Source organism: Pinus tabuliformis, chromosome 5_2 (assembly GCF_031772625.1).
Source record: "Pinus tabuliformis cultivar Carrire ecotype Pingquan chromosome 5_2, CPIR1, whole genome shotgun sequence".
Taxonomy (NCBI): Eukaryota; Viridiplantae; Streptophyta; class Pinopsida; order Pinales; family Pinaceae; genus Pinus; species Pinus tabuliformis.
In genome coordinates this window covers 406,324,606-406,332,591 of record NC_142306.1, presented here as the reverse complement: position 1 = coordinate 406,332,591, position 7,986 = coordinate 406,324,606, and positions in this window count along the sequence as shown.

The following is a 7,986-nucleotide window of genomic DNA, read 5'->3' as shown; positions in this document are numbered from 1 at the left end:
ATGTGATCTTTCACTTCTTGAACATTTTTCTTCTCGATATGTCCTTCCATCTTGATAGTTTGAGGAGTGGTAATTCCAGCCAATGCATTACAAGATATGGTTGGATTCATTTCTTATTTCTCGATGTGATCTTTCACTTCTTGAACCTTTTTCTTCTTGATATTTCCTTCTATCTTGATAGTTTGAGGAATGGTAATTTCTTCCAATGCATTACAAGATATGGTCGGATTCATTTCTTGATGCTCAATGTGATTTTTCACTTCTTGAACATTTTTCTTCTTGATATGTCCTTCTATCTTGAGGGTTTGAGGAGTGGTAATTCTTTCCAATGCTTTACAAGATATGGTCGGATTTATTTCTTCTTTTTCTAGGGTGGGTTCCTGGTGTATATCCTCTTCTTTTGATGTTTCTTGATCATTTCTTTCTCCTCTTTACAATCTATGTAAAATAATTTCTTCTCAGCACACTTATGACCTTTAGTGTATTTTCTATCACAAATGTAACAAAGCCCTTTTTCTCTTTTTTCTTCCAATTGTTGTGGTGTAACCCCTATAGGTTGTGGAAGGCTAGGAGAAACAACACTTCCATCTTTATAATTGTGAGGGGTAGACTTCCTTGTTGCCATAATTTTTCTTTCCACTTTGTAACAAAGCCCTTTTTCTCTTTTTTTCTTCCAATTGTTGTGGTGTTTCTCTTTGTATCCTCATAATGTGCTATCATTTCTTCTGTGAAAATTGACCATGTAACAAGTGGTTTACAAGAACAAAGCCCTTTATACCATAAAAATTGATCTGATTCTAAATATGAAGATGCAATACATACCTTTTGTAAATGGTACACCATGTAGGTCAAAATATTTCTCCATCTGTAGTATCCAATTTACTGGATCCTTTCCATCAAACTTCCTCATATCGCCTTTTCTTGATTTCAGGAGCTCGATCTTGAAATGACTGTAACTTTATACTTTCAAGTCTCAAACTTCTGAAATTGTCTCCAGCAGTAGCCCTCTGAGTCCTCTTTCTAACCCCACAAGTCTGATTAGAATTTGATTCTCCAAGAAAGAGTTATGCCCAATCTCCTAACATGACCTGATTATATAATGTTTTAGTAGAGAGAAATTGTACGACATGCCACGTGTCACTTTTGACCTTCGGATCTGAAAACTATGCACAAAAAACTACAGTCCGTTCTCTTTCTGTAAATTATTACGAAATTTCAATTTTTTGCTCAGAGAGAAAGTTATGACGATTTTCCCAAGGTCACCTGTTTCAGATGTAATTCAGGAGTCTACAAAAACCCTAACTTCCTCATATCATATATCTGCAAATATAGCAAGACAAGATCTGAAATTCAGACCCGAGATTCAGAACGATTTCTTCTCAAATGGGCTTTTTCTTTAGCTTCTGAAACTTCGTAGCGAAAAGTTTAGAGCGAAAATACCACGATGTCCTGTTTTAGATGAAATTCTAGAGCTTGCAAAAACCCTAACTATATAATATCTCCGAAAATATACCGAGACAAGATCTGAAATTCGGATGTGTGGTTCATCAAGATTTCTTCTTAAATGGGTTTTGTTTTTAGCTTCTGAAACGTCGTAGAAAAAAAAGTTATAGCGAAAATACCACGATGACTTATTTGGAGCAACGAAACCCTAGAATCCAAAGCTCTGATACCAAATGTTATGAAACCAACTCACAAAAAGATAGAAAAGATAGATCAATGCCTTAGAAATAAGCCTCTTCGAGGGGGCAACCTCCTTTAGATTACACAAATGAATAATTCTTAAATGATACAAATAACTGTCAAACACACATGGACAACAAGAGGGATATGAAAGATAAAACATGCAATACATTTTTTATTAACATAAGATATACATTTATAGTACAATATGTGACTCTTGGGTTTCAGATCCCAAGGTCTCTTGGACTGCTTTGGTCTATTCGGCTTCCACACTAACCCATTTAGGATTAGGTGTCCAACATTCCCCCCCTTAATCCGAAGGGTTATGTATGAGTCCAAGAAGAGAGCTGTAATACAAAATGTGCAAAAAATGCATGGCAGAACTAGGCTGAATGTGCTCTATGAAATGTTGGTATAAAGGGCAATGGTTTAAGGATGACCACCAACACTGGAACGCTTAGTGCAGTTCCCGGAACTCTTCCAAAACTGGCAAGAAACTGAAGTTTTCTACTAGAGGAAGTGATCTTATTGTTTTAAAGAGGGAAACCTTCAACCATGAAAGGGAGGTCTCACCCCGCATAAAAGGGATAACTTCAACCTGAAAAGGGAAGTCTCAACCTGTGATGGTTTAAGGATGACCAACAACTCTGGAATGCTTAATGCAATTCCTGGAACTCTTCCAAAGCTGGCAAGAAGCTGGTGTCTTCTGCTAGAGGAAGTGTTCTCAATTTTGTTCCTGGAATGCTTCCAAAACTCGCAAGAAGCTAAAGTCTTCTGCTAGAGGAAGTGTCCCAGATTGCCAACTGAAGGCATGTTCACGGGCATCTTTGTCTCTGGCTACAACTCTGAAACTGGTGTGGCAGGTTGTGGCTCAGGCTCGCTTGATGTGACTTTGAAGCTTGTAGATGACCATCATTTCCCCCCCTATCAGATACAAGGTGAGATGATGGAGAAAACTCAACTGCAAGACTGTTCAATACTCTGGAACAAGTTCTGACATGTGTTTGGAATATCTTCTTGGTTGTTGATGCCCATTGCCAAGAAGCGATCCATCCAAGATGAATCTTTGTTCTTGTAGGACGTTTGTTTCTGAAGCATCTGTGTGAAGAATGACTAGTTTTATGACAGTGCTTACATGGTTGAAGATCAAAACAGTGATCTTTCAAATGGCCAACTCAATCATAGTGTTGGCATTTCATGATCTGTTGTTTTTGTTGTTGTTTTTGTTGCTGTAGAAGAGGGGCAGAGTCTGGAACAACTGAAGCTGAACTGTCATGAGGAGCAGCTGAACTGTCATGAATGAATCTAGCACTCTAAAACTGAATCGGCTTGGCATAGTCTGGAATATGAAAGGACAAGTCCTTGTCATATCCAAGACCAGTTTTGTGCTTGTTGTGGACAAGCTGTTCCCAAGGTCTGATGATGGGCTTGGGAAGTGCAGGCTGAGTTTCTGCATCTGCATGGACAACTGCTGCTTTATGGGGTACTAAATCTGAATGAACTGTAATATTATTGTCTTGTTGTTGATGGGTTGCAGTCTCAACGTTCTGAATAGAAACAGGTTCAGAATGATGTCTATTTTGATGTAGCTCTTCTTGCTGTAGCTGTGATTCAAGCTGCAAAAAATCAATCTTTTCCTGTGCATTTTGTAGACATGTCTGAATTTTTGAGAGAGATCCTATGCTGATTTGTAATGTGTCATCAACAGTAGATTGTATAAGAGTTTTCATGAACTCTAATACTTCACTGATTCTGGCCATTTTTCTTCAATGTCAGATTTACACCTTAAAAACTGATCACAATTATTACTTTATGCAGAAAAGTAATATTACACAGCAATATCTTGTATAAATGTGCAGCAAATATATGTAGATAGAAACTATAATGGGTTTTAAATACAATGCCACAATTGGGGCAACAACAACTGCAAACTTGCTTGGAACTTGGATTGAATATTGGTGTGAACACAACAGTTGGAACCTTCGACGCACAACAAGGGTGATTCGTACAACAAAGAGACTAAAGGGAATTAGCCCCTTTCTGCACTATTGATTAGACTCAACTAGAAAGATTCTCAACAATTTACACAGGTGGAAACACGACCTCTTTTAACTGGAACCTTTCCCAAACAACCACAGAAAATACCTTATACAAATTAATCTCAATGTCATCTCTCAAGTATAAAAGTCTGGACACTATTTCAATGAGAGAATTCACATTTGAATTTTACACCAGCACCTTGCAGCAAATAAAGATTTGAACCCCTGACTCTATTGAACTGAAAATATCCTTCAAATCCAATTTTCAAATACACAATAATAGAAGCTTTGAAGAAGGCCGAGCAAGCAAAAACACGAACCCAAACCTTACTGCATTTTTATTCTGGCTGCAAGAAATGAATTCAGTAGCCTGTAAAAAGTAGCATACTCTGCTCCTTGTGCAAGAGTGCTCTCGGCTTCACTTCAGCCACACAAAAGAAAGCAGTGAATCCACAACATGGAAACATAAACTTTCTAATTAACGAGTAGTGACTCGTATCTGACGAACAGGGAACCTTCTTTATTTTTCCCTTTCAAAATATTTGTATGGACACTTTTAGAATTACACTAAATCCCAGCGATTGATGTAAAGCAACCAAATCATCAGCCAATAACAGGCTACCCTGCTGAGCGTGGAAAACTTACAGACCTTTAACGGATCTATTGAATTGATACAAACCACTTCTAAAATTTTATACCGTTGCCATCCTCAAGTTGAAAGTCAAAATGTTCATCAAAGATAGTTGGACTCATCCATACTGCTTCCGCTTTCAACTCTATCATTAAAAAGCCTCTGCCAAAAAGCACCTGCACACTATTGTTGGACAGTTGGAAGAAGGTTCACTCTAGAAACTCATAAACACGGAAGCATCTTATGCTTGACAACAATTTGATGCTAGACTGGTACAAAACAGATACATTTAATATAGATCAATCCACCTTAACAGCTAACTTGACTCTATCCAAGAAACATCAATCTGTCCCCACTAAAATCAACCACTGTCCTTCGTAAACTATTTTCAATTACCAAAAATCGTCCATTGCTGCCAGACTAGAAAATGGCGTTCTTCGCAGCCAATACAGTATGCCCCCAGTCGCACTGGTGGGCACAACAAATATACCAAACAAGAAAACTATGTTCCGCACTTTCTATACTGTGTCCGTAGAATTTTATTGGTAGACGTACCCAATCTTACACGGCATTTCCTCATAAAACAACAAAAGCCCAGGAGGACTGTGATATAAAAGTTCAGTAAAAGCTTACAAAATGTCTGCGATGAAAGAAATTGCACAAGCTTTTTACGAAGATCAAAGGTTTACAAATGCCCCACCCAACTGCTGTACAGGGTGGTTTCTAATCTGTCATTCCCTCTTGGTTCTGAGGTAGGGTTCTGTGCTAGGCGACATTCTTCAACTTTTCCCCAGTCCGGACGCGGAGGAGAATCTGAGGAGAATGAGCGTTGAGAGTTGGTCCAACGCATGGAAGCGACTCACATTTCTCTGCCTCAATCTACAGATGAACGCAAACAATCGCCAACGCTTCCTCTTTCACAGAGAAATTCTCCGAACAATTCTTGCCCTCGACTTGACTACACATCATCCAGTACTCCTTCGCCTTCTCTTGCCCATAGCTGAAATTCTGGAACCCAAACAACTACTTGGCATTCTGTCATGCCTCAACGATGCAGAACCCCAGGCTGTTTCCTCAACTGATCTCAGAAATTTTGCTCAGATTATCGATGGCTTCATTCATGGTAAGTTTAAAGAAGAAAATACCGAACTCATTCTCAGAATGCGGAATTACGTGGTGGAAGGATTTGTTCAAATTGTGATTTATGCAGTGGGTATTTTCAAGAGCGACGATCGCATTGGCGTTGTGGACGACGTTTGTGAAGCTTTGTTTCTAGCCCTCTTTCACCTGTGTCAACTCCTACAATTCATAGAATCTCGAGAAACGCTGCTGGCTTTCTGTATTCATATGGACTTGTTGACAGACAACCACCCATCAACAGTTGGGTATTCGATGATGTCCATTGACGACAGTCGGCGACTGAGTCGCTCTTCTTTCATACGGTGGATGAGCCCTCGGAGGGAAGAACCGTAGTTGGAGGGAGAGGCAGACGCAGCACAGCACACGACGCGTTGCAAATGAACGAGAGAGGCGTTTGAGGACAGATGCATTAATTATGGACAGAGCCCAGTTTGCAGAGAATATGAAACGGTTTTGGAGTCTGAGCGCATTCAAATGAATATGTCAGGGCAGCGCAGGTGAGATGTGAGAATCCGCAGAGTATAATCATAACGCCCTTTTGAAACGTTTATGACATGGTCTGACTGTTCAGTTCTCTGTCAGGACAGCCAGAGAGCGATTATTATATTCAGAAGAATAGGCAGGCGCAGGCTTGGGTTGAGACTCACAACGCATATCAAAATGGAACTCACACACAACGAAATTATTAAACAATTACTGAGATTTCGCAGGGACAGACATGTCAGCCTGCAGAACATGGGCAGAATATGAGCAGACAGGGCGCAGGTCTGTATAGAGGAATATGGCAGAAATAAACTGCACAGAAAGGCCATACAACAAATGGCTCAAATTAATTATGCAGGGCAGGAATACGCCTGCTCTGATACCATGTTAAACACACATGGACAGCAAGAGGGATATGAAAGATAAAACATGCAATACATTTTTTATTAACATAAGATATACATTTATAGTACAGTATGTGACTCTTAGGTTTCAGATCCTAAGGTCTCTTGGACTGCTTTGGTCTATTCGGCTTCTACACTAACCCATTTAGGATTAGGTGTCCAACAATAACAAGACCTCATTTCTATATATAGGAGTCTAAGGGGTCATAATATAATCAGAGCCGATATAACAATAATAATGTAAGGGAACAATAATAACAATAGTGGGCTTCTATGGGGCACAATAATAACAATATGGGGACTACATGGGTACAACAATATAATAAGGGGGTTGTACTAATAATAATAAGGGGTTACACTAGTAGTATAGGGGCCTAACAAGCACTTAGAGATGCATTTTTCATTCTAAATGAAATCAGACATATGTTTCCTGTAAAACCCACTTTTACTAAATATACATAAATGGATGAAGTTTACCGAAGGGTAACTAAGTTATCTATCCCAAATAAGAAATGCTAGGAACAATTAACTGATTTACTTCACTGAAAAGATGATCAAACAACATTCAATGTTCTTAGGAAAAGTCATCAACAGTTCAACAATTTTCAGCTTTTCCAGGAACAGTCATCAACAACTCAACACCAAAATAGTGACAGATCAACTATCAATTTATATTCCTGATTTTGTATTGATCTATTTTTGTAAATTTCTTTAAGATATTTTCTTAGCTCTAAGATTGTATAAATAACTCCCTTCCACGAGTTATTAAGGGTTGCACCCTTGAAAGAAACATTTGTAAGCATTAAATGTACTTGGCTTTTTCTGAATCATTAACACAAAAGCAAAGGATTATGAGTTCTGATTCATATAGTTTTGTGTTCCTTGTAAGTATTCCAGTTTTCATTTACTATGTTCTTTCTTCATATTCTTAAGTTTTACAAAGATAAACAAGTAGGAATAGTTGTGCTTCAATTTACTCCTATAAGCTTCTTAGGTGATCACCTTTAAAGAGAATGAATTATATAAACTGTTTGTTTAACTAATTCCCTCTAAATCATAAAATCATCAACATCTTTTGTAATCTTAGGCATATTCTGTTAAACTTTCTGAACATTGTTTGAAGGTTTTCTTACTTATGATTATTTAATTTTCTATTTGAAAATTGTAAGAGTCATATCATCTTTCAATTTCTACTCATCACCAAACAAGTTATATCACTATGTGGATTTTAATAGCAGCCCTCTATTTAAATATTAATACTATTCGAAAAGGTTAGGCATGGCTGTTTTAAAACTGTTTCATACATTGGTCCTCCAAAATTAAAACAAACCCCCCCAAAACAAATATCTTAGATGCCCTGGCATGATAGCTGACCATTATCATCTCAGAGATACAACACAATGTTTAAATGTGTTGTTGAAAGGAACATAAAATAACTTTGGGTCTTTGGAAATTCAAAATTGGTTATTCATTAGATGCAGGACAAAATTTAGGTAGCAATATGGGTCTTTAAATTTCCATTGAACTAAAATTGATTGTCATGCAGTTCTTCAAGATCACATTTTCACATATTTTCATAGAGCTGAATATGCAAGCATATGCTATT